The sequence below is a fragment of the Vicia villosa genome, linkage group LG3 (assembly GCF_029867415.1).
Source record: "Vicia villosa cultivar HV-30 ecotype Madison, WI linkage group LG3, Vvil1.0, whole genome shotgun sequence".
NCBI classification, from domain to species: Eukaryota; Viridiplantae; Streptophyta; class Magnoliopsida; order Fabales; family Fabaceae; genus Vicia; species Vicia villosa.
Window position 1 is genome coordinate 92,219,533 of NC_081182.1, and position 23,604 is coordinate 92,243,136.

A 23,604-nucleotide genomic window follows, 5' to 3' on the forward strand; every position below is an offset into this window, starting at 1 on the left:
ATGGAGTTAAGCAGAGTACCTCGACTGAAGAGACCGCAAAGTTAACTACTCCAACTGTGAGTAATATTGTGGGTACCAGCAAGATCACGAGAAGTGGAAGAATCTTTTCACCAGAAATTTCTCCAAATGTTGCTGCTGGTCCAGTCCGAGTCCCAGTTCCTAATCAAAATGTCAACGCTCGAGGCAAAGAGCCACAAGTTGAACAAGTTCAAACCCCGGTGGAGATCACTGCTGAGGATCCGTCAAAGCAAGAAATGGAGGAAATATTGAAAATCATCTGCAAAAGTGATTACAATATTGTTGAGCAACTGGGGCACACTGCTTCAAAAATCTCAATGCTATCTCTGCTAAAATATTCAGAAGCTCATGCCAAAGCCCTGATGAAGTTCCTAAAAGCTGCGCATGTGCCTCAAGAGATCTCAGTCGACCAATTTGAGAATTGTGTTGCCAATCTAACCGTGAGCAATGGTCTCGGTTTCTCTGATGTGGATCTAACCCCTGCTGGAAAAAATCACAACAAAGCCTTACATATCTCCATTGAATGTAATGGCACCACTCTATCTCATGTGCTAGTAGATAACGGTTCTTCTTTGAACGTGTTACCGAAAACAGTACTAGAAAAGCTTGACTTCGAAGGAATTGTGTTACAACCAAGTGATGTTGTGGTAAGAGCCTTTGACGGGTCAACCAGAACGGTATACGGAAAAGTGAATCTCCCAATCAGAGTGGGTTCTCAAATCTTCGATTCTATCTTTTACGTAATGGAAATTCACCCAGCCTACTCCTGTTTACTTGGACGCCCTTGGATACATGGGGCAAATGCTGTAACTTCTACCCTGCATCAGAAGTTAAAATATCCAGTAAAAGGAAAGATTGTCACAGTCTATGGCGAAGAGGAATATGTGGTTAGTCACCTAAGCAATTCCAAATATGTTGAGTTGGAGGACGAATTCATCGAAACTCCATGCCAATCATTTAAGGTGGTCTCTCCAGATGTCTCTACCACCAAGCATATTCCTGCTACTCCAACTACAACTATGGCTTCTCTCAAAGATGCCAAAGCCATGATTGAACAGGGTGATTGCACAGTATGGGGACAGCTTCCCGATATACCCTACAAGTCTGACAAACTAGGTCTGGGCTATGATAGTGAAAATCAAAAGAATGATCAAAGTCCTCGTTCTGGAAGATTAATGTCACACTTCGTCAGCCAAGAAGTAAACGCTATTGAAGATGAAGGAGTGTTCATGAACCATATCCTTCAGCCATATCCAGATGAGATTCCACCTATTTCCATGGGAATGTGGGATGCTGTGGGAGAACCAAACGGCGGGTATAATTATCAGTATGCCGCACCTCAGAATTCTTATATTGCTATGGAAGACATTACCCCGACTGGATGGGGTGATCAAATTGGAAATGACGAAAGTTTCACAAGTCCCGTCACTGAGCAATATCAAAATCCACCCAAAGAAGTATGGGACACGCTAGGAGAACCCAGCGGCAAATATGACTATATGGTGAAATACTCCGCTCCTCCGAGCTCATAAATTGCCATGGAGGACATTGTCCCAACTGGATGGGATGAACATTACGATGACAATTTCGCTTTCGAAGAAGCCAGGGAAATACCAAATAACGAGGGTTGCTTTCTGTCAGCATACACTCCTCATCAGGATGCACAAGTCTCTATTCAAAACATCATCCCGACTGCATGGGACGGCCTTATTGAGCATCTCGCTCAGCCAACAGAGATATCTCAGCCTGGGCTCTCGCATCCAGCAGAGTATATCCCTTATCCCGAAGGATCACCGGCTCATTTTCCCACTAATGAAATCAATGTTGTGGAAGATGAAAAAGACAACTACAACTGGAACAGCTGGATACTCCCTGCTCACAACAGTGGATTGAACAACTGGAAAGCTGAGGATGTGATCTCCTTTGACCAGGAGTAAATGCCATTTCCTGTTTTCTTTGTGTATATTGTGCAAAGATAAAAATGGTTCCTGAACAATCGAACCATGAGCTTGAAAGCCGTGTGCCTTAGCACACCGGTCCTTCTATAAGGGCTTATCATATCATGATCATGTGCATTCAATAAAATCATGGGACGCTTGCATATTTAAATTTTGTGATCCTTTTTCTTTCTTTCTTCGCTTTCTAATAGCTATGTTTTTTCTTCACACATACTCACATAATTAACATGCAGATTCACATACACTTTGGATCCAGTCAACAACGATTCTGCTATTGCCCGTCATGACTTTGAAAATCCGATCTACCAAACTGAGGACGAAAGTGAGGAAGATTGTGAAGTGCCAAGAGAACTTGCAAGGCTGCTAGAACAAGAAAACAAGGCCATACAGCCTCACGAGGAGCCAATTGAGGTCATCAACTTGGGCAGCAACGAAGAAAAGAAAGAAGTCAAAATAGGGGCTGATTTAGAACACAGCGTCAAGCAAAGACTGATTCAAATGCTGCGAGACTACGTCGAGATATTCGCCTGGTCCTATGAGGATATGCCAGGCCTTGACACGGACATCGTAGTTCATCGCCTACCAATCAAAGAAGGTAGCATTCCAGTCAAACAGAAACTACGAAGGAGTAGGCCTGATATGTCAAAAAAGATCAAAGACGAGGTTGAAAAACAGTTCAATGCCGGATTCCTAAAAGTTGTAAGTTATCCTCCTTGGATAGCTAACATCGTCCCTGTACCTAAAAAAGACGGGAAAGTCAGAATGTGCGTGGACTACAGAGATCTGAACCGGGCAAGCCCTAAAGATGATTTCCCTTTACCACACATCGATGTACTGGTTGACAATACCGCACAATGCAAGGTATTCTCCTTTATGGACGGATTCTCAGGGTACAATCAAATCAAGATGGCACCCGAAGACATGGAAAAAACAACCTTCACAACACCCTGGGGAACCTTTTGTTACAAAGTAATGCCCTTTGGTCTGAAAAACGCAGGAGCAACCTATCAACGTGCAATGGTAGCGCTATTTCATGATATGATTCATCAAGAAATAGAGGTGTATGTCGATGACATGATTGCAAAATCCAACACCGAGGAAGAACATTTGGGTCATTTACACAAGTTGTTTGACAGACTCAAGAAATACAAGTTGCGACTGAACCCAAATAAGTGTACCTTTGGAGTAAGATCCGGCAAACTCTTAGGTTTCATCGTCAGCAGCAAAGGTATTGAGGTTGATCCCGCCAAGGTTAAAGCCATTCAAGAAATGCCTATACCTCGTACCGAGAAACAAGTCAGAGGATTCTTGGGACGTCTAAATTACATCGCCCGATTCATTGCCCACATGACTACTACTTGTGTGCCGATCTTCAAACTGTTGAAGAAAGATCAAGTGGAAAGGTGGAGTGACAAATGCCAGTCAGCCTTTGACAAAATCAAAGAATATCTCCAAAAACCTCCAATCTTGTTGCCACCTGTGGAAGGCAGACCTCTGATAATGTACCTAATTGTGTTAGAAGACTCAATGGGGTGTGTACTAGGACAACATGACGAATCCGGCCGAAAGGAGCACGCAATCTACTATCTTAGCAAAAAGTTTACCGATTGTGAAACAAGATACTCACTACTCGAAAAAACTTGTTGTGCCTTAGCTTGGGCAGCTCGCCGACTAAGACAGTACATGCTAAATCACACCACTTTCCTAATCTCTAAGATGGATCCCATCAAATACGTGTTCGAAAAACCTGCTCTCTCTGGAAGAATAGCGAGATGGCAAATGATCTTAACAGAATATGACATTCAATACACTTCACAAAAAGCAATCAAAGGAAGTGTGGTAGCTGATCATCTGGCTCATCAAGCAGTGGATGATTATCAAGCATTGAACTTTGACTTCCCAGACGAAGACATTATGCTAGTCAATGACTACAAACAATCAGGACCAGAAGAAGGACCCGAGCCAGGATCCCGGTGGACTATGGTTTTTGACGGAGCTTCTAATGCACTTGGCAATGGCATCGGAGCTGTGATCATTTCCCCCGCAGGAAGTTACACACCGTTCACTGCCAGGTTATGCTTCAATTGCACTAACAATATAGCCGAATACGAAGCATGTATTCTGGGTCTCAAAGCTGCAATCGATCTAAGAATCAAATTCCTGGAAGTCTACGGAGACTCGGCCTTGGTAATCTACCAAGTCAAAGGGGAATGGGACACAAAGCACCCAAATCTAATTCCTTACGAAGAATATGTGCCGAGTTTGATTCCTTATTTCGAAGAAATCACTTTCGAACACATCCCACGCGAGGAAAATCAACTAGCTGATGCTTTAGCTACCATGTCATCCATGTTCAAAGTCAGGTGGGACAACGAGGCGCCTATGATCACCATTTACAGGCAAGATGAACCATCCTATTGCAATGAGATCAATACCGAAGGAATCGAGGAAAAACCATGGTTCCATGAAGTAAAAAGATATCTCGAAGCTCAGGAGTACCCTGAAGGGGCATCCATTAACGACAGAAAGTTTCTAAGGAGATTTGCTGCCAAATTCTTTCTAAGCAATGGAACCCTATACAAACGCAACCATGACTCGACTTTACTTCGCTGTGTAAACAAGAAGGAAGCAGAACAGATCATGGAAGAAATACACAATGGTGCCTTCGGTACTCATTCCAGTGGACATACAATGGCTAAAAAGATCCTGAGAGCAGGTTATTACTGGTCTACCATGGAAACAGACTGCCATCATCACTCCCGAACATGTCACAAATGCCAGATATACGCTGACAAAGTACATGTACCTCCGATTCCATTAAGCGTCCTGACGGCTCCTTGGCCTTTTGCAATGTGGGGTATTGATATGATTGGAGAAATCAAACCTACTGCCTCCAACGGACATCGCTTTATCCTGGTCGCTATTGACTACTTCACAAAGTGGGTAGAAGCAGCTTCATTTGCTTCTGTTACCAAGAATGTGGTGGCCCGGTTCATCAAAAACAATCTCATTTGTCGGTATGGCATCCCTGAACGGATTATCACGGACAATGGTACAAATCTAAACAACAGAATGATTACTGAACTTTGCACACAGTTCAAGATCAAGCATCATAATTCCTCTCCATATCGACCAAAGATGAACGGCGCGGTGGAAGCTGCCAACAAGAACATCAAGAAAATCATACAAAAAATGACAGTAACCTACAAAGACTGGCATGAGATGTTGCCTTTTGCTCTTCATGGTTATCGCACATCTGCGCGTACTTCACCAGGGGCAACTCCATTCTCCTTAGTCTATGGTATGGAGGCAGTTCTTCCAATTGAAATTCAGATTCCTTCCCTAAGGATTATGAAAGAAGCCAATCTAGACGAAGACGATTGGATTCAAACACGGTTGGACCAGATAAACTTGATTGATGAGAAAAGGCTCGCAGCTATTTGTCATGGTCAGCTATACCAAAAGCGTATGATCAAAGCATTCAACAAAAAAGTCAAAAGTCAAGCATACCAAACTGGTGGCTTGGTTGTCAAACGCATCATCTTACCACAAGGTGATCCCAGAGGCAAATGGACTCCCACCTACGAGGGACCATTCATAATCAAGAAAATATTCTCCGGCGGCGCCATGTTGCTTACCACCATGGATGGCGAGGATTTCCCACACCTTGTGAATGCGGACATAGTCAAAAAATACTTCTCTTAAAAAGAAAAAAAAACAGCTCGCTAAGTTGAAAACCTGAAAGGGCAACTTAGGCAAAAAAAAATGAGCGTCTCGGTGGATTGAAAACCCGAAAGGGCGGTCCAGGCAAAAATTAGAGACTAAACAAATACTATCCCGGTAGGCTGAAAACCTGAAAGGGCGGCCTAGGCAAAAGTTAGGGAATGAAGCATACAACAGTGTTCCGTTCAGCTGCCTACTCACCATCAAGATTCAACACCTCAAAGACACCGATCAGTCCAATCACTTTCTTCCAACAAGTGAGGGATGAGATGCTCGAAGACAGATTGGCAATAGCAGAGTTGAAACTTGACTGGATCGTTTTCACATAGCTATTTATCTTCATAAATATTTTCCAAAACTTTCTGACAATTTCCTACTTCTAGGATTGTTGTCTCCCTGTGCTAACCAGCCTATCATGGCTCTTTTTCAAAAAATCAATGCAGCTTAGGCTCAAAAATCACCATTTTTCACTTTTTCTGTTTAAATACGTAAGCGTCCCAATGATAATTTTGAATGAACATGTGCATTTGAATATGATTGATGTTTACCAGGAAAAACAGGAATAGCATTCAGGAAATGTCCCAATTATCTGGACATCATTCCGTCAGAAGAAAATCCCCAAGAGAAACGCATTTCTCAGCAAATTCCTCAAAAAGATTTTCTCTTCAAAAGAAGTCTTATCCCCCAGCAGGGTTGTTCCAGATTACTATCTTCAGAGGGTGTGATCCCCGCACCCAGACTTGGTCAAATAGTGCATCGGAGGATTATGCATCTTCCTCATTCCCATTTGAAAGGGCATCAGAACTTCCAGCTACCTTTCATTCTCAAGAGATATTCAAAGATCCTTCAACAGAGTACCAGGATTCTCAAAGAATTTCCCCAGCCAAGGGTACTCAAACAAGACAAAAGATCATCAACGATCACAATATAGTCATATCCAGATGACTGGCGGAAATTTATTTTCCCAAATAGAAGCTCGACATCTCACATATTCATATTCATGCATCATACATCATACATCATGCATCATGCGCATATTCATACGCATATTCATACACAACATCACATGCATATTTCTCCGGGAATATCTCACATTTACATGCATCATAAACATTGCATATCACTAACTTGATTTTTTAGGTAGACGGATATCTTCAACAAAGATGTTCTCAATCACATGCAGTGTTCACCTGAATTCCATGAACGGTTCTCTCAGATATAATCAAGCCGAAGATTCATTCTGATCACTTACCAACTCAAAAACAGACATCGCAGATCTAAAGTTGATACCTCAGACGGTTCCAGAACGATCTAGCATCACAGATCTAAAGTTGATACCTCAGATGGTTCCAGAACGATCTAATATTGCAGATCTAAAGCGATACCTCAGACGGTTCCAGAACGATCTAACGTTGCAGATCTAAAGCGATACCTCAGACGGTTCCAAAACGATCTAACATTGCAAATCTAAAACGATACCTCAGACGGTTCCAAAACGATCTAGCATCACAGATCTAAAGCGATACCTCAGACGGTTCCAAAACGATCTAACATTGCAGATCTAAAGTTGTACCTCAGACGGTTCCAGAACGATCTAGCATCAAAGATCTAAAGCGATACCTCAGACGGTTCCAGAACGATCTAACGTTGCAGATCTAAAGCGATACCTCAGACGGTTCCAAAACGATCTAACATTGCAGATCTAAAGCGATACCTCAGACGGTTCCAGAACGATCTAACGTTGCAGATCTAAAGCGATACCTCAAACAGTTCCACAATGATCAACTTTCAAAATCTAAAGCAGAAAAAACTTTGGACAAGTTCCGTAGCAATCATCCTCCAAGACTTAAAGCGGTAACCTTGGACGGTTCCGAAACAGTCAACACAAAGACTTTCAAATCCTTCATCAAGATATAATCAATGGATTCATTCTGATGAACAAACCATCAACCCATTTACCAGGTGGCATCTGAAAGCCCATCTCAGGTAATGTGTCAATCTGCCAACAACATTTCGCAGACAACATTCAAATGCAACTTCCAACATCTCTTCTGATCAAGGTAAGTGCAAATTTTCAGGGCATCTAAATATTCAATCATCTTCTACCTTCAGATTTCAGACAATCTCTTCAGGTTTAAGAAGATTGAATAGGGGCAACTGTTATACCCCAAAATTTGCCCACATCTTTTTTCAAGAAAACTCCAATCTGAAAATTAAGAGTCTCATATAATTATGGATTATTTCAACAAATATCCTAACATATGAAACACTTAGTTTTTAGAATTTTTCTTATACGGTAATTTGGCTTGTAGTTGAATTTATTCTTACGCAAACGCCAAATACTGTTTATTACTTCACACATGCTATTTATTTATTTACAGATAAATAGTACTGACACAATTGGTACAGAGTTAAATCTTTTTGCAGGCGCAGAATCAGGAAACTCAGACTGTACTGGTAACAAGTAGATTATTATTATCTTTTGTTTCCCACTAATTTTTGTACTATATTCCATTATTTTCAAAAATCTTTTCAAATCTCTTTTTCAAAAATCAAATCTCTCTTTTTTCCAACACTATCTCCACTTTCTTTCAAATCTTACTTCCACTCAAATTTTCTTTTGTACGGAATCACATCATTCCCCAACGTCTCTATCCTTCTTTCCATTCTATAAATACCTCTCATTTTCTTCCATAAAATCTCACATCAAATTCTAACTCATCTTTCAAATTCCTACCTCATATCTATTTTCTCTTCTTCCCTGACAAGAATGGCAAAGTGGATAGAGACACTGTTTCTTACAGTCATCACCATTGCTACGGTGATCATGACTTTCTTCTGCCTGCATAGTCCTGAAGAGTGTGGACCTGCAATGGTTGCACTCCCAATCATCTACATGTTATTGTTCATAGCATGGGTCATTAATCGTCATTCTTAAAATTTGCAGTATTTCTTATTTCTTAAATGTACCGTTTATTCGTCGTACTGTTCAATATAGTATGTAATATTTGTACTGTCAGTATTAAATGTTGTACTATTTGTCATAATATTGCTTAATTACTAAGATAATATTTTGTGTGTTTTCTGCCAGTCAAATATTCCTATTTCTGTGCATTAAATGATTTTCAGGGTTATTATCGGTAATTTTGCCCGCATACAGTAAATATTAGTTATTTATTATGTCTGTGTTTTTTTTTAACAAGTCATGTAAATAACTTTCATTTTTCACATAAAACAAAAACAACAAAAAAGAAAATTAACTTTGACTGTTGATTTTTCACTCTAACTGCTACGTCAATACCTGAACAGTCAGTTGACAGCCAAACTTCTGGCAGTACAATTCTCAGTGTTTTGTACCATCAATCAAATCAATCTTTCACAATTCAAAATTCCAAGATTTTTGTGCTAGAAGTCTTCTGAATATCACGCGATTAGCAGAGACTCAACACTGCACAAAAATCAGGTACGCTTAACTGTCTCCTACATAAACAGTCCCTAATCAGGGTTTTTCTTGTTTTTTACAGGAGCAACAGGTTTTTGAGAGCTCAAATGGATTTCATACACATCCATATATCTCAAAGTACCATCATACAAATTTTCAAACTTCAATTCACTCAGACGCACCGTCAGCAGCTCAAACAGTCAACAGACGACCCGTTTGACCAAAAAAGTCAACAGACTGTCAAAAATGAAATTTTTTGTCAAAGTCCATATTTTGTCAAAGGATTCATCATTTGATCATTGGATGATCATAATTCATCAAGGAAAGATCAAAAATCAACAAAACCCTAAGATTCAAAATTAGGGTTTTTGCCTGAAAAGTCAACTCAACTTTGACTGATCATAACTCTCTCATCCTTCATCCAAAAAATTCAAACCAAAGCTTGTTTTGAAGGAAATTCAATTATCTTTCAAATGCCATTGATCCCATGGTCATTGGATTCACCATTTGAAAAATATGATCAAAGACATTACAGGTCATTTTCAAAGTCAACAAAAAGACACTTTTTTCAAAAGGACACACAAGGAGCATCAAAAATCATTTTGACATGAGACCAAAGACATTGGTTAGAGGACTCTTTGAGGTTTCCAAAAAGTGCAAGATCTCCTTCATATGACAAAAATTGAGGGATTTACACCTTGTTGAAGTTGGCTAAATTTTGGGAAAATGCATGAAACCAACATTGCTCAAAAATGTATTTTTTCCAAATGGGGCCAAGTTTTCAGCATTCAAACATCATTTCCATGATATTATGGGCCTCCCACGACCAAGACTAAGCCCACACCATTTTTATTCATTTTTTGCTTGATTTTATCTTATTTTAAGATTAAAATTAAAAGGAAAATGGATGGATAAATGGTAGCTTAACTTCCAAGCATGACTCACCCAAGGAATCTTCATCTTTCTGCAGAGAATTGAAGAGCAAGGCAAGTGCATTGAAGGAGAGGAAGACTTGGTCAAATATTCAAGGATTTTTAATATTTAAAAATCAAACTTTCAACCAAGCAATCAATACTCTTAGCTTCACTTCCAAGCAGCCTTTGGCCTATAAAAGAAGTGGAATACATCAACAACAAGAGACCCACGAAAATATAGCAAGAGCATAGCCATCAACTTCACAAAATTCTCAAAAAATCTCATAACTTTTGTAATTTTCAAATTTCATATTCCAATCAATATCAATACAAAACAATCATTCCAATCATCTTCTAAGATCATATAAAGTAAGAATGAACCCTTAATATGGTCCCATGAGAGTCGTAACACATGCATAGTGTTCTTCATGTTCATACATAATTAATTTTCGTTTTCCTATATTTAATCAACCTCAATGTAATCTAATCATTCCACTGAGTTTATGAGGTCCTATAAGCTAGATCTGGGCCATAACATGTAAGCTCCCACGTGAGAATCACTCCATGCCATTAACGAGTGTTCATGCGTACCAAAACTTCAACTCCATCGAATCCATAGCTACAGCTTTCAAATAGCGAAACTAACATCATATTTGGACTCAGAGCATCCTAATTAGGGGATCTGGGTTGCTTTTATTGTTTGGAACTAACGTTTTTGCAGGTTTCTAAAAGTATGGAAAAAGCAAAGAAAATCCGCAGGTAATGTTGTAGGAAAATCCGCAGCAAATTCCATAGGTAAAAGGTTGAAGAAGATGAATAGTATGTTGGAAATCTTGACCAGCACGCGTGGCACTTCTGGCGCTTCTCATTCGCCAGTCAACCATTCTTACCATCCACATGCACATGGTGGGGCCCAACTGACTTATTAAAAGTCTTTGTGATCCCACGTGATCAATTAACGCATGCACACCATGTTCTCTCTAATCTGGGCCATTAGATCATGATTTTGATTCATCCAACGCATCATACAAGCAGTTCATACCATGCACTCTCCAGCCTACCACACCTGATCAGTATCCTTTTATCTCCTATTTTTATTTTAATTTCTTTACAAAATTAATTAAAAATAGTTTTAAAAATCCAAAAAATACACAAAAACTATTTTTAGACTTCTAAAATAATATATTATTTTCTGAAATAAAAATATTTTATTTTTCTTCATAATTTCAATATTTTGCATAATTAATTAGTATATATTTATATATTTGCTTTTTAATTATTCTAACCAATCAAAAAATCATAAAAAAAATTGTTCTTCATGTTAAATATTGTTTATATATTATAAACTAATTTTGTACATATTTTGAATAATGTTATCTTTAAGTTTCAATTATTTGTATAATTATTTGTATAATTATGTTTTAATTAGCTTAAATCAATTTCAAATCAAATTCCAAAAATTCCAAAAAAATTAGTTTTGTTTTAAATTAATTGACAAATATTTTGTACATATTTTAAACTTAATTTCTAGGTTTAAATCTATTTTCATCTTTTTCCTTCATTTTAATTTAATTAATCATGCATTAATCATAATTAAAATAAATCATAAAAAATCCAAAAAACATGCCTTTTATTTTTCTTGCAATTTAAATTCCTAGATAAATGTATAGGATGTCAAATTCATGTAAATAGGCTAGTTTACATTTCCTGCACAATCGATGTAATAGCGTAGATTTACTTTCTGCACTTTACATTTCCGCATTTTAATTTCCAGCAAATATAAACTGCGTGTATGTCAAAGATAAAATTGAACCGTTAGATCACTAACTTCAAAGATAAAATATCTGAATACAAACACAATCACACTTGCACCTCTTAAGGTAATCCCTTCTCATTCTTTTCAAAATCAAAGTCAAAATTCTACTATTTTGAGTACAAAATCGAACCTTGCGTTTATATCCGGTGAAAGGATAGATTTTTAAAGGAAATAAGGATAAAGACCTTACAACTCAGGGTAGACCTCCTAGTTTGCTTGCTCAAATCAAAACAAACAAAATTCTCATACACTGTTGTTTTTCAAAACAAAACTTTCAAAAAAGACAATACTTTGTATACATCCAAACACGGATCATTACAAAGTTAACGTTCTTTTCAAAACATCTTTCGAAAGATAAACAAGCATTTTGTATACATCCACACACAGATCATTACAAAATTCAATTTACAAAAGTATTTGAAACCACATATGAGCAATTTCAGAGCAATTGAAAAGTGATCGAAAAACAAGTGAGCTAAGCAAACTTAAGAGCCCATGGATAACCATGGATACAGAGGGTGCTAACACCTTCCCTTTGTATAACCTACCCCCTTACCCAGAATTTCTTAAAGGTCTTTTTTCTGTTTCTTTTATAAACCTTTCCTTAATTGGATAAAATAAAAGGTCGGTGGCGACTCTGTGAATTTTCAAAAATGCGAAAGCATTAAGCGATAAAAAAGAGTCAGTTCACGTATCTCTACAGAACAGAGGTATGGCCCGGGATAAAAAACGGAGGTCCACAGAGCCCATGGATAACCATGGATACAAAGGGTGCCTTACACCTTCCCTTTGTATAACTTACCCCCCGAACTCAAAATCTTTCAAAGGTCTTTCCTGTTCTTTTTGCCTTTCCAATTGGATAAAATAAAAGTCGGTGGCGACTCTTGCTATCCGCACATTTCAAATAAAGTCAATTCACCATATTACACTTTCACACTATTTCATCAATTTGTCCAAACTCAATTCAATGTTAGAATCAAGGCAGTCCAGTCATATTTTGGTGGGAAGTTCATACCTTTTACAAAACACTTATCTGAACTGGGCATAGTGCATAGATTGACTTGTCCATATACCTCACATCAAAATGGGTCTGTTGAGAGGAAACATCGCCACGTAGTGGAAATGGGACTTACTCTATTAAGCCACTCCTCCATTCCTTTAACCTACTGGATCGCAGTTTCTCAACTGCAGTTCATGTCATTAATAGGCTTCCTACTTCTAGCTTGACTTGGGCTCATTCTCCCTTTCATGCATTGTATGCCAAGCAACCTGACTATCAAACCTTGAAAGTGTTTGGGTGTTCTTGTTTTCCCTTACATAGGCCTTTCAACAAACACAAATTTGAGATGAGGAGCCAGGAGTGTGTATACCTAGGATTATCCTCTCAACATAAGGGGTTTAAGTGCCTTAGTAAGGATGGTAGAATATATATCTCAAAAGATGTTACTTTTAATGAGGTAGAATTTCCCTTTTCAAAACTATTTCCTGTCCCTGACTCTGCTAAACACAATACACCAGCCTCATGTCCTCTGAGTATTTCATCCTTTCCTCTAATGTCTGGTTCCAATAGTGTCATCCCAAAAGGTCCCTCTGTATCCACTTCTCAGCAAGAAGGTCTAGTGATTCCTGACACTCCTACCCCACAAAGTCCTAATAACTTGAGTCCTCCCACAAACAATCCTAGCCAGAATAATTAATATAATAGTCCTACTCAGTCAACCCTTCAGCCTATTACTCGCAGTTCTAGAGCTGATGCTAAAGGTATCCCACCTAGGGATGGAGCAGATGCTAACCTTGACTACTCATGAGCTATGTCTAGTCCTAACTGTGCTCAAATGTCTAATCATAATCAAAATCACACTCAGAGTTGTATCAACTATACACCTCACAACTCCCCTTCTCATATTAGTACACACAATGTCCCTGCAGTGCCTACATATCTAGAGGATATAACACATAGTGTACCTGCAGTGACTCAATATCCAAAGGATACTAATACTAAAACTTCTAATCAGAATGACATGAGCTTGCACAATCATGTTGTTACAGATCTTGAGGATCTCAATACTCAACACAACAATGTTATTTTTCCACACTTTGAGGTCTCTCTTCCTTCTCTTCCTCATAGTCCTAATATAGTGTCTACAAATTCCAATAGTGAGTTATATGGTGTAAACCTGTCTCATTCTTCCTTATCTCTCACTATTTCCCCTAGTAAACCTCTGGTGGCCCTTGTTGAGAACAATCACCCCATGCTCACTAGAGCCAAAACAGGACACTCTAAGCCAAAAACTCTATTGGCCTATACAGCCTCTAAACCAACTACCATCAAACATGCCCTTGCTAGCCCTGAATGGACTAAGGCTATGAAGGAAGAGTTTAATGCTCTTAAAGCAAATCACACATGGACCCTAACCACTTTACCTCCTGGAAGAACTGCTGTAGGTTATAAGTGGGTTTTCAAACTCAAAGAGAATGCTGATGGCTCTCTCCAAAAATACAAAGCTAGGTTGGTGGCCAAGGGTTTCCACCAAGAACATGGTTTTGATTACACTGAGACCTTTATCCCTATGATTAAACCTACAACCATTAGAGTTATCCTAACACTTGCTATTACCTATAAATGGTATATTCAGCAAATTGACATTAACAATGCCTTTTTGAATGGCAATCAACATGATGAAGTATATATGATCCAGCCCCCAGGGTTTGTCAGTTCTGATAAGCAACTTGTTTGCAAATTAAATAAGGCTCTCTATGGCCTCAAACAAGCACCTCGTGCTTGGTATGAAATATTAACACAAGCTCTCCTCCAGTTTGGCTTTACTACTTCCAAATGTGATAACTCTTTATTTGTCTATTACACAAGAGGCATAACTATGTATGCCCTTGTATATGTTGATGATATTTTGATCACAGAATCTAGCTCATCTTTGATTCATGATCTCATAAATAATCTGAACTCTACTTTTGCTCTGAAGAAATTTGGTAAACCTAGCTATTTTCTAGGAATTGAGGTGAACTTCTGCAAAAATGGTGTTATGATTTTGTCTCAGTCCAAGTATATTCAATACCTGCTAGCTAAGGCCAAGATGACTGCAGCAAATGGGGTTCCTACACCTATGCTCAGCACATGTAAACTCAGCAGACATGGCAGTCAACTCATGCATGATCCTCACCTCTACAGGTCCATTGTTGGAGCTCTCCAATATGTGACTTTGACACGACCTGATATTGCGTTCAGTGTGAATAAGGCGTGTCAATTAATGGCATGCCCCCTTGAGACTCATTGGACTGCTGTGAAAATACTTCTTTGTTACCTCAGTGACACCTCCAGGTATGGTCTCTTATTATCACCATTTGCTTCATCTACCAAGTTCTCTCTTCACGTGTATAGTGATTCAGATTGGGCTAGTGATCCTGATGATCGCCGTTCTACGTCTGGCTCTTGCATTTATTTTGGTCCTAACCTTGTGGCATGGAGTTCCAAAAAGCAGTCACTTGTTGCCCGTTCCAGCACAGAGGCCGAATACCGGGCATTGGCTCATTCTACTTATGAAATTTTATGGCTCGAATCACTCCTAACAGAACTAAGAATTCCCTTCCATACTCTTATGCTACTATGTGATAACCATAGTGCAGTTATGCTATCGCATAATCCGGTTCTTCATGCTCGCACAAAGCATATTGAGCTTGATATCCACTTCGTTCGTGAAAGAGTAGTTGCAGGAAATATGAAGATCCAACATGTGCCAGCAGCGATGCAGATTGCTGACACTCTCACCAAACCTCTAAGAACGACTGCATTTCAAGAACTGCGCAGCAAACTCAAAGTGGCTCATGTTGATCACCACCTTTCAGTTTGAGGGGAGTATTGGAGTATAGTTTAGATATGGGCCTCTGAAATGTATGCTGATAGTAGTCAGGCCCATTAGTATCTTATGCTAGCCCATGCCTTAAGCCTAGTTATATATTGGTAATGTTATATTGTATGTAACAATAACAAACTCTATCATTGTATTCATACATTCATCATCTTCTTCCATTGAATTAGAGATTCAAAGATGATTCACAATATTCATTTCTATCACTTTGTACCTTATATTTAAACGAATTTAGGAACAAAACAAAAATTTATATATACTTACAACAAAACCTAAATGACACATTTTGTACCATATTTATAAATGGCTACAAGGCCCAAACAAAATGAGTGACTCAAAATTTGTTTAAAATGACTGCATATTTACATCGAGCACACATGGCTACTCAAACATATTTAGAATAACTTATAAATTATACATGCACATTTCACCACTACTTATAGTTAGGGTTAATTTCTTTAGACATATAATGGATGAGAGAGAAACTCTCTTCTCTCTCTATCTATTTCATTGTCTATTACTTCTTGAGATGGCTCGTTTTCAAGATTCAAATGTAGATAAAGGCTTCTTCCGATGGAACAGGAGGATCTTCGCGACAACATCAGGCTGGTGTCCCCGAAGATGGACGTTTTGGATCGGTTTAAATGGAACAGCAATGCGGAGCTCGTTTTCACTGTCAAATCTTCCTATGATTTTTTCAAATCGAAGCTCTCCGGCCTCCTCTCAACTCTCGCATTGTCAAAGCATTCAACCACTTATGGAAGGTAAAAGCTCCGCCCAAAGTTCTTTTTTCGGTTGGAGGATTACACACAATAGACTGTCAACCAAAGATCAATTACATAAGAGGGGTGTGACGAATGTTAGTGGAGATCTCAGTTGCGTTTTTTGCTTAACAGAAGAAGAATATCTTCCGCATCTTTTAGGAGGTTGTGTGGTCGTGACAAAGATTTGGAAGAAGGTGTTCGAATGGATCGATTATGATGAGGTTCTAACTTTGGAAGAGTTCAACGAGTTCTTCTTTGCCATAGAGAAGGTGAAGACTTTATCCAAGAGATTTATGATCGCGGTCGTTTGGTTAGCAACTACGTGGTGCAATTGGAATAGGCGCAATGCGATTATTTTTAGGAACGCCTCGTATAGCTTTATTGAATGTATTTCGGAAATTATGCTTAACTCTTGGATATGGCTATGTTCATATTACAATCTAGTGGACTCTTGTAACTTTCACGTTTGGAATATTCTACCTCTCACTTGTTTCGAGAAGTAGAAGTTTTCAGTGTTGTTTTTCCGGTTGGGGTATCCCTTATACTCCTTATCAATTCCATTGGTTATTTAAAAAAATATTATACATATTCATTTTTTACAAGAAAAATCTAACGTGTCAAATGGTTCAACCAACAAGACAATAACCAGCAGACCATAAATTAGATTGCCTCATAAAACTCAAGAAATCAAGTTGCCCAATGTAGATATATGTCATATAAGTCTTTTTTAGGAATGGTGATTGTTCGTTAAATATCTATAGGTTGAACGAAATGTGTACTTTCCAAAAAGAACAGTTAAAGACAACCCCTAAAGGTGTATGTCCATTTGAGGTATAGTATTTTTGGTGTGTTGTGAGCTCGCCCACGTGAGGGTCGTGGAGGGATCATAAGTTTCTGTTTCTGAGATGATTTTTGTAATCCCTCTTCCATCCTTTATTGGGATATATATATAGGAGTTATTTTGGCTTGTGCTGAAGAGTTGAGAGTGGTTTCCCTAACTCTAAAAACATGGAACTGAGAATGATGAATTCCCCTTTCATCATGGAGGAAGAAGTCACTCCTCCTTGACTATTTCTTTGGATTGTTAATCCTCAGCAACCTCGTAGCGACGTATAGTAGGTGGCATGAATCATGGTTTTAACCTATTAGGAGGTTCACCTCCGACGCTCCAACCTAATTGAGTAACCTATAAGTCTGTTTTGAGCGACTACTTCCCATATCCAGGAGCTCACATGAGGTTAATGTATCTTTTTTCGTTTTTTTCTTATGGGATACCCTTATTAGAACCAAGAATAATTATAATAGTTCATAGTCACTCAAACACAAGGCCTTGTAAAGGGCGAAGTATTTAACCCAATCAGTATGTAATTTATTTACGTGCAAGACTTTGTAAAGTGCAGTTTCTCAAGCGAGACTTATATAAACGAGTAAATCCGACGAGAATTAGTAAAGCTGAGTCTATAAAATGTAACTTAGATAGTCGAATACCTTAGAAGAGACTTCGTAATGGAGAGTTTGTATAACTCTTAGGCCCTTACTTTTGTATTAGTTTGCCACTGCATAGTTGGGTGTAGCAAAATGTTGCCCCCCAAAATTTGCCCACATATTTATTCCTAACTAGCTTAAGCATCTCATTTCATATGCATCATCTTTCCATTAGGTCATCTAACACGTTGCATTCATTCTTCAAATAAACATCTGAAACATGGGATCAAGGATCATGGAATGAATTGAGGTCTCACATGGGTTTTGGCACAAAGTTATTTATTTCTTCAAAAAGGGGTATCTTGCACTTAATCAAGGATTGTGTTCGACTTAATCTTTTTAAAGACATGTGATCAGAGGGTTTCCAGTTACAAGAGGTTCTTGATCTAGGGTTTATTTCCCTATGCTCGATGATCTTCATGGTATGATGGTTAGGAGCATTGATTCATTTGGATGGATTAATTATGCTACAAGCATTGGGCCATCCAAAGTGTTTACAACACTGGTTATTGACTCGACTCATCTAAGTGGATTGTGTTACAAGTCGTTGATCAAATGGCGTCACTTTTGTTACAAGTTATGGGTTTGATGTCGTTTTGGATATTAAAGTGCAAAGTGTAGAAAGTTGAATCTCGAAACATCATGAACCATTTTCAAAGTCCAAAAGTATTTGTCAAAATTTTGACCATGGTCTATCTTAAGACATGTTGGGATTTCTTGATTTGGTTCATTTCAAGTTTGCAAATTAGAGAAGATCTATCTCCACGAGTATTACTTGATTCAAGTAAATAATTGAATAATCTAAATTCTGAATTGAAAAAGGAGAGAAGATTCCAACGATGTTCAAAGTGAGTCACAATATTCTTGGATTACAAGCTAGCATATACAAGTCATTACAAAGTGGAATTACAAAAAATGCAAATCTACAACAGTGGACCATTGACCTTAGAACCTTGACTAACTCCTAAATCTTCAAGCTCCAAGTCTGCATGTTTAAAATGATTCTGCAAGTGTGCTACAATAGAATCCACCATATCAGTCTCATTTCTTCAAGGCATAAATGTTTCATGCTACACCAATCTACAGCCCTACAATTCAAAAGAAAATACATAACAGCCACACCCACATCCAATACAATCTCTTCAACAAAAAAAAAAACAGCAAACTAAACTCAAAGAAAAAAGCCCTTGCTCCACTTAAACCAACAACGTTCTTTGCACTTTGAATCAACTAAACCAAAACAGACTCATTTCATATCAATTTCAAACCATTCATGACATCTCACAATCCTAACGAATTCTCAAAAACCTCATAACTAACTTTCCCCCTCACCTTTTAATTTCAAAACTACTCACAGTTATCAACCAACCTCTAACCTGTTCTCCATACAAAACAATCTATAACTAACTTTCAGTTACTAACTAATAACTTCTAAAAAACCAGTTTGTAACTAACTTTCTATTACTAACCACACTTCTAACCTTCAATTTTCCCTAATTGATCATAACTACCAAAACAGAACTAACTAACTGATCAACCTCACTTCTCTCCATCAGATTTCAAACTAACAGTAACAGAATCCCTAACTACACTAAATGAAATAACTAATTTCATTCCTAACCAACTTCTTCTAACAGAACCCTAACAACCTCCAAAAAAAATCAGTTACACAACTCCTAACAGATTAACAGAAGAAGAGAAGGGAAGTTACCTCAGAAATTCAATCTTCTCCACTTCTATAAAATCAGAGCATGCTTAATCATTTGGGGCTCTCGATCCATTCTTTCACAGATCTTCATTCTTCACTCTTCCACCTTCTTCATCCACCCTCTACCATTCTTCTTCACCTATGAACCTTCATCACATCATCATCTTCAACCTTTGATTCACCACTCTCCTCAATTCTTCACGAACAAAAAAAGATTAGAATTCAACAACAGAAGAGAAGAAAGAACCAATCGTAACAGAAATTGCAACAAACCTGTAACAAAACTTCAGAAGCTTCACTCTCCAATCCTCAACCTCTCACGATCCATCTGCATCTTCTCCACCATTTCCTTTCATCGATTCATCTTCAAACTCACCCCTCCAATATTCAAATTCTTCGACGAGCTTCAAGAGTGCCTCACACCGTTCTTCAGCTTCATCACTGTAACTCATGATTCTTCATCGCGCATATTCATCATCTCCATAGAATCTGCAGAAAAGAGAAAACGAAAAAGAAGAAGAAATCTGAATAGAAAAGAAGAAAATGAAGAAAAAAGGTACGCATCGAGAGGTACCTGAGGTTCGGTGAAATAGCCGTAGATTCCGTTCGCCGCCATCTCGCTCGAAACGACATTGGAGCGACTCCGATGAAGACTCGAAGGGAAATGAGAGGGAGCGGTCGGGGAAGCAAAACGAGAGAGCAAGGCGGAGAGTGGAGATTTTCGTTGTGCTTCCAGCTTCAGGGTGGTGGAGAGAGGATTGATTTCGCCGGAGAAAGTCGAAGCCGTCACCGCCGTTTGTTCTGAGAAGAGAGAAAGAGAGTTCATTTGGAATCTCAAGGGTCACAAATCGGTAACCCTAATCCCTTTTCCTTCTTTAAATTTTATTCAATCTTTTTTTAAATCATGATAATAAAAATCTGAATGTGATCAATAAATGTTGGGCCACACACGAATTTCTGTTCATACCCCCTACAGGCCCAACACACTCCATTTTGGTACTAGAATAAAATCTAAGTCTGAAAACGTTCTTTGGGCCAAATCACTGATAATGCCCCCCATGGGCCCATAGCATACTTTTTGGCATCATAAAATCTGTACAAAAATATCATCTTTGGGCCAAAACGCCATTGTTGCTGGCCGCACCCCATTTTGACCCACGCACCTCCTTCATTCTTAGATGCCATAACAAAATTCCGTTGGGCCTAACTCCCATAGGCCCTGCGTCCAGTTTTCTGATTGCACCACCAACTTTAGTTTTCACCCCCCTGGTCACTTTTTTTGTTGTTAAAATTTAAGTATTGACATAGTTTTTGGTTACTAAATTCCTTTTGATAAAACAATAAAAGTCATGATTTTCTAGGTAGATTTAGGTGATTTTAGGATTAATTTTAGTCTTAGAATCTTCTCATAAACACCTCATAAAAAAATCCTAGTTTAGAGAGAAAAAGGGATATGCACTGACAGTGTAAAATATCTTTACACTGTCAACCAATCACAACCATGTATCTAATTAAAACACAATTTTAATTTAAAAAAATTAATATGACATGGCAAGTGTAAGCATTTTGATTGGATGTATGTGTAAAGTTTGTTTACACTGTCAGTGCACTACCTTTAAACTCTTAGTAGCATTTAGATTTTTTGTATAATTTTGCTTGAATTAGAATTCCCTTAACACATTAAAAACCCATAAAAATAGTAGTATTTTTTAGTTTAATTTTGCACTAATACTTGAACCGTTTTCTTTATGTTTTGTATCATTCCCATGATATTTTTTGGTATAATTGTTGTGTTATTTTGTTACTCGTTTTTTGCCATATTTTTGGCCTATTTTGTTAATACCATTTTAATGCTCCTTTTAGAATTTAGTCACCATGTTAACATTAGACTTAGATTTAAATAACAATTAGATTAGAAAATAGTTTAGTTCCCTTTCTCATTTCTTTTTCTTTTTTCAACCTTTAGAAATCTAATAAATACCGACAAGGATCATACCGCTACTATTTTTCGTAGTAGGAAAGAAATGATTGGGGCGTAGGCCCCGGTGTATTTCTTTTCTACTTAGCGGAAGAGAAATGATTGAGGCGTAGGCCTCGGTGTATTTCTTAACCGCTATTTAGAGAAACAATTGGGGTGTAGACCTCGATGTGCATTCTCTAAATATTAAAAAAAAAAACTCTTTTTTGGTATGATCTAAGTCACAAACAAATTTCCCTTAAAAAACACCCAACCAAAAATACTCAAAATGCTTAATAAAGGCTCAGACTTAAAACAAAGTAAGGAAGTGATGCGAAGCCTTGTAGTGGGTTTTGTCATCATGGAATTACAATAAAAGACACAAACCATTATTCATTTTGCTGCTAAGAACAAGTTAAGTCTTTTCCAAAATTAGGCGTATAAGTCTCCAAAGGTCGAGCATCGTGGATTGTGACCTTAACCTCTGTTCAACTACAAAACACAAAACAAATGGAAACTATGGAGCCGAATTACAGTCGCTCTGATTCCTAAAAGGGATACCTAGGCATTGGGTCGCGGGGCCTAAGCGAGCACACTTGTAAATAATTCCTTCTTTTCCCCGTATTTCTTTTGCATTCATTCGCATTTAGGTTTTAGACATAGTTTACACCCTTTAGTTAGAAACAAACATAGGTGGATACTATCGAGTACGATGGGCGTGAGGGGTGCTAGCACCTTCCCCTTGCGTAACCGACTCCCGTACCCTATTTTCTGGTCGAAAGACCCTGTTCTTATTCTGAGTTAGTTTCCTGGTATTCCTTTCCTTATAGGATATATATGTTCGTGGCGACTCTGATCCATTTTTCGCAGTAGCGACACAAAACCAGGAGGAATTTGTGGTGCTTGGGTAGCTCGAGGCTTTGGTTGACCCTGGTTATTACTCCATTAAAAGTTAGGATGGTTGCGCCATCCTAGATTGTAAGTGTTGTTGTAAGGGTTGATGTACCTGTTTTTGTTATTGTTTCCTACATAGTTGGCAGAAACAGGATTTACAGAACACTCTTCAAACAAGTGTGCCCCTCCACAATACACACAGGCAACCGCAGATGCGTCAGTAACCACCTTCACAAGTTCAGGTTTATTCACTTTTGGAGTCATCATGTTCTTCATCATTTGATGAATCTGGGCCACTTGAGCAGTACGGGTTGTAGTTTCAGTAACTTCACGGACTCCAACAGGTCTCCTTTGAGTAGTACTCGCACTAGATCTTGTGACTAGCCATTAATAAGTGTTGTTTGAGATGCTTTCTATCAACAGGTCTTCATATGACATAGACAAGAGTGCTCCTCCACTCAATTCCTCAAGCATATTCCTTGAAGAATGAATTAACCCATTGTAAAATGTTTCAAGCTGGATACAAGTAAGGATGCCATGGTGAGGGCATTGCCAAAGTAATTCTTTTAATATCTCTCGAGCTTCAAATGATGATTCATCGCCTCCTTGCCTAAATGAGGTAATCTTATTTCTCATCTTTGCATTCTTGGAAGGAATAAAGTATTTAGCTAAGAACTTCTCAGCTAGGTCATTCCAAATGGAAATGGAATTAGGCTCCAAGGAATTTAGCCAAAATTTAGCTTTATCCCTTAAAGAATATGGAAAGAGCCTCAACCTGAAGGAATCATCAGCCACGCCTGGAATTTTGAAATTAATAGCCACGTCTAGAAATTGGATTAAGTGCAAATGAGGGTCGTTATTTAGAGAACCAGAGTATTGACTAGTGGTTTGCAGCATTCGGAATATCATAGGTTTGAACTCAAACTGTGTTGCATTGATTTCTGGCAAGACAATGCCAATATTCATAGTGGTAGGGTAAAAAAAGCATAGTCCCTGATGTTATGGGCCTTATCTTTGGCAATACCGATAATGTCGTTATCA

The 23,604-nt window shown here is 38.3% G+C and overlaps 1 non-coding gene across 1 annotated transcript; it reads left to right on the plus strand.

The window, feature by feature from the left end:
- Positions 1-23,095: 23,095 nt before the first annotated feature.
- LOC131593772 (small nucleolar RNA R71) lies at positions 23,096-23,202 on the plus strand. The gene has a single exon (XR_009281153.1). It is a non-coding gene; the product is annotated as a small nucleolar RNA R71 (small nucleolar RNA).
- Positions 23,203-23,604: the final 402 nt, after the last annotated feature.